Source organism: Netta rufina, assembly GCF_964035555.1.
Source record: "Netta rufina genome assembly, chromosome: 2".
Taxonomy (NCBI): Eukaryota; Metazoa; Chordata; class Aves; order Anseriformes; family Anatidae; genus Netta; species Netta rufina.
The window spans coordinates 88074450-88079638 of record NC_140124.1 but is presented as its reverse complement, the minus strand read 5'-3'; positions in this window follow the sequence as shown (position 1 = coordinate 88079638).

The window sequence follows — 5189 nt, the reverse complement described above, 5'->3', positions numbered from 1 at the left end:
TCCAAGACGAAGAAGAAGTCACATCAGGGTAACAAAAGCCAAAGGATCCTTCAAAAAAAGGAAGAATTTTTATATGAGTGTGTTTATGTATCTCTAAACATATGAACAGAAAGAGACTTAAAAATGTTACAAAAAGGCTCTGTATTGTAGCCCTTGCTGCGACACTGGCAGCATTCTGCTACTCAGTGGAGTCTTTTTCTTTGGGAAGAGCAAGTATTGCAATACAGTGAGGTTTAGATGAGCTGTCTCAGGCGCTGTGTTGCTTGAAGTCCAGATTCAGTCTAAAAAAAAAAAAAAAAAAAAAAAAAAAACGTTGAAAAGTGGGTATCAGCTGCCTTCCGTGCCTTTTTTCAGCTACCTGGCAGCTTCGTCCAACGTCAGCTCCTGCTGCTCAGGATGGCGTGATGATTGCCCTCCCTACACACTGATCCGGCTTGGGAAGAGGGGAGTGGGGAATGGCCGGGGGTGGGGGGTGGGTGTGTGAGAGGGGGAGAGAAGTCTACTGTGCTTGTATTGCTTCAACTTTTTCCTCTAATGGCTGCGATGATGCCTTTAACCCTTCCTTCTCTCTCTATTCTCTCACCTCTCTACCTGTTCTGATTTCTACTGGCTTAGATGCTGGCGTAAAGCTGCTTTTTTTTTTTTTCATGGTGTACAGCTTGTGATTGTAGAGAGAGCAAGGAGCCTCTATTGCCTCTATTGTACTGATGTAATCTTCGGTCTTACATCCCAAACCACTCAGTGGCTAAGAGGGCAATGCAGTGGTTTGATTTTTGGTGAGTTAAGCTGTTTCTGTTTTCTCCCTTTCCTTTCCCTCTCACAGGGTTTTGGGGGAAAATAGTTATTCAGTTAATCTGCACTTGCTACTGCCTGCTCCAAATAACTATGCTTTTACCATCTTACATTAAAGTGATGTGGTTTTGTGTTTTTTTTTTTTCTTTTTTTTTTTTTTTTCAAAGACACATCAAGAAGATGGCACTTAGAATGTCCTTAGGATACATGTATTTATGTAGATTTCTATGGAAAAAAATACTGAGCCAGATAAAAATGTATTTTCATATTCAATATATTACTTACAGTAATATATATATATACAGCATAGAATGTTTGCAATGTATTAAAGAATCTTTCTCTTGAAATGAATACTTCCCCATCTCTTGTCTGTTTTCTGCTTATGTATATTAACACTGTTGAGACAAGAGACTAACCTTGACTTTATTAGGTGTTCAAAACACCCTGAAAAGCACCTGCACTGAGAGAAGTTCTCTGACTAAAATCAGAGTGTTGTTTATAGTAAAAAAAAAACATCTAGAAAGTGTTTGTTGCACTAAGCAGACACCAAATACCTTCACAAGGCTGAAACAAAGAGAAAACTGAATTTGAAAAGAACACATGGTAATTCAGACTGCCAAACAGCTAATCTTAACTACTAATCACAGAATAAAAAGGAGATAAAGAGTACCAAATTTAAAAGAATTTTATCAGAATAGGCAGTGTGTTTTTCTAATGGATGAATTGGATAGGTTCCTGGCAATGGGAGTGCAGCAGTTCCACAAAGACATGAGACACAACTTTTACCCTACTTACTGCACTATCCAAATTATTACATGCATACAAGATATCTGTCATAGCTAAAGAGAACTCTTACAGAAATAATGTCATCTAACCAGAGAAGAATACTTCTGACTGCATTTTAGCATTTATGTGTTTTATAATTTTGTGTGTTTCTGTCACTCTTTATAAATAAATAAATAAAGGAAGGAAGGAAGGAAGACGTTTCCCCTTGGTAATGGTCTATTCTGTTGATGTCATATCATAAGCATAGCAATCATTCTGAGTAAAATATATATATATATATATATAATTTAATTGACTAAAATGACCCCCTTTATATTTATATATATATATGTAGATTACATTGCATGAGAGGTTTTCTATTATTACAGTTGAAATTACTTTAAAGGAGTTCATGATGGATATATACTCAAAACCAAAGAAAACCTGTAAAACAAAAGAAATGCAGAAGTCTTTAAAGGTGATGGAGCTAAATTGTCTGAAGTAGCCAATGACGGTGAGTGATTCAATGATTAGACACACACTATAAGGGCCTTTACAGGTTCAGATGGTGAATGTTTTGATAATTTCTGTAAAAGAAATCAGATTCTTTTCAGATGGGCAACCAAAATCCTAAGTCACTCTTGAAAATGAAGGCTGATTATAGGATTCACTTCAAACCCATGTACGTCATCAGTAATCAGTTGAAATTACAAATTAGAGACATATTATCAGCAGTCAAGTTAAATGTAAATTAGGCATGAGGAAAAAAACAAAAAAACAAAAAACAAACAAAACAAAAAAAAACACTAAGCAGTATCACCTGGTTTAGAAGGAAAGCAGAAAACAAATATAGATCACTTTTCATTTCTCTGTATTTTGGCCTATTCCAATTCAAGGCACTTGATAGGTAAATTTAATTTTATTAATTAGTAATATAGAGACAAATATAATCCTCCCAAATACCTTGTAGTCAATGGAACTAAATAGATCTTAAGCTAGTGGCATAGGGAGGTACAAAGTAATATACATGTTTATAAAGATATCAAAAAAGAGATTGTATTTATTAGGAGAATGATTTAATAGACACAATCCTAAAACTTGGTTACAGATTGGTTATTTTTACTTTATTTATGTGCTGCATAAGGCTATATGATTGCAAGCAAAACCATAGAAATAATCCACCTCATGCTATCAGTGTTAAATTTTACCCTGATGGCTGTGGCTTGTCCACAATCAACTACGTTGTATGAATCTCTGCAGTGAATGTGTGTCATAACCTTGTGTGAAATTTCTACCTTTTCTGATCTAGAAAGGGTTTTCATGTAGCATAACTTGCATGAGAATATCAATTGTATTTTATGACATGAATTATATGGTTTATTCCAGTTTGTTTTTTTCTGCCTCTTTTTCTCCCCTTTCAATGATTCTAAAAGATGAGTCATCACTGGACACTCTCCCAGGTCATAGCCAAGACATCTATGCACAGGGGAATGACTTTTCAAACATGCCAAAGAAATCTAATAATTGAAGACCCATTTATTCTGCTTTGGACCTGAATTGTGTAGCTCTACTTTGTGTCATATTAGTAATGCAGTACACTTTCCAGATTAAGTCCTCCTTCAAAACCGTAAAAGGTCATGCATGTTCTTCACCAGGACTATGCATCTGTTTTTCCTACTGAAGAAAAAGTGACTACTGAAGTTACAATTCCATGCTCAATAAAGATTAGAAATGAAAGCTGCCAGTCAGCAGTAAAGTTGGAGTGCTTTGGTCCCACAAAGACCTTGCATATGCAATGGCATGGGCTGCTCTGCCATGCAGGAAACCGATCAGCTGATGACTCATATCTCTGCATAAAACCATGACTGAGTGTTGCTATCTAACAATCTCAGTCAAAAATGAAAAGAAAATATGTTACCTGGAGATTATTTTTTTTTAATGAAAAAAAAAAAAAATCCTGTTTAGAATACTCTCTATGTATTCCTATTTTTGAATTTGAGTTCAGCATTGAAAAAATAATTTTCTATATAAGTTCCTTATCTTATTCACTCTGTACTTCACCATGGATCTGAAATAAATAAATAAATAAATAAATAAAAAATCATGCACTTAAAAAGGCTGTAGAATAGTATAAGATAAGATTGCAGGGAAGAAAGAACCTAGAACAGTTATTGCAGAATAGCAATACAGATTACTTTTGTGAGACTACTCTGGAAATAGATTAGATGAATCTTCACATGGCCATGTGGTCTGATTTTTTGTGGACCTAGAATTAAAAATCTATTGTACTAGAAATTAATCATCTAGAATACTGTGTCATGGAATTTGATGCAATATTTTCACTGTGTAAGCAAGATAGAATAACTTATTTTGTTCAGGAAATAATTTCAGCTGATGAAGAGTCTTATTTCTCGATCCACCAAATGTATCTTATGCCTTAAAGGGATGAGAGGAAAACTGTGAGAAGGTTAATGTGATACTAACTGAAGACACTTTAAGTCAATCAGCTTCAAGTTCAATGTCTCATGGAGATTTTATTGATTGGTGAGTTACTGTTCCTCTCCAGTGACTTTTATTTTGCTGTCTGTAAAATGTGGTTGGACTGCTGGATGATCTTAGACAGAGTTGACTGAAAGAATTAAGTTAAAAGAGTTCCACTTTCTTTCTTTCATTAGTCACACAATGGTTATGTTGGGTAATTTTTTGCAATCACATGCATAGAGGTCTGTTATGTTGAAAAAGGAAATTTAAATGTATTTAAATGTTTTCTGCTTTCATAATATAATGAACTCAGTATTATAGTATGTGGAAGCCATATGATGTACATACTTTATCATAACTTTGTTCAAGCCAATACATGGCACTTAATAGAAGAAACCTGTTGGAGACAAATAATCTCTTGAGATACAGCTGAATAATCCAGGTTTTCAATTACTTTGGTGGCTGGGTGTCAAAGAAACATCTGCAATTGGAATTAGCTATTAGAACTCAATTTCTAACAAAGTTTTACAAGCTTCCTAACCAGCCTAAAAGGTGCTACCCACAGAAATGTGAGTGAGGCTTACTTTCCTCATCTCACAGCCCGTTTTCTATATCATTGAACTTCAGAACTTGAATCATTTTCAACACAAGCATGAATGATGTTCTCAAAGCATTTTGAGGGATATCTACCACTTCTTTATCAGTGGTAAAGTATTGATCTATTTTATGTTATATAGAAGTCTATCTTGTCTTAAAACTTATTCCTTTTTTGTCAGCTGATGAAGCAGACCAGAGAATATCCCTAGTCATAATTACTACAAGGGGGCAGTTGCTGTGATCCCAAACGTGGCAGATGCACTCACAAAAACAGTAGAAGTTTCAGTTCTACAGCTGAATTTTATGAAGACATTGGCAAGACTGACCTAATAATTTTGGGGACCTCCTGAGCAATCAGACCTAAGTATTCAAGATCATTACTATTTATAGCCATGTTGTGAATAACTTTATATATTCAAGTGAATTTGACTAATTTTTATGTAAGTGTTTTTGGGTGTGCCTGCGTGTATGATGAACTCTATAGAATGTTGGAACATAAAGGAATCTTGTCTGATATTTTCAGCATTTTTTTCCATTCTTGATGTTATTTGAAA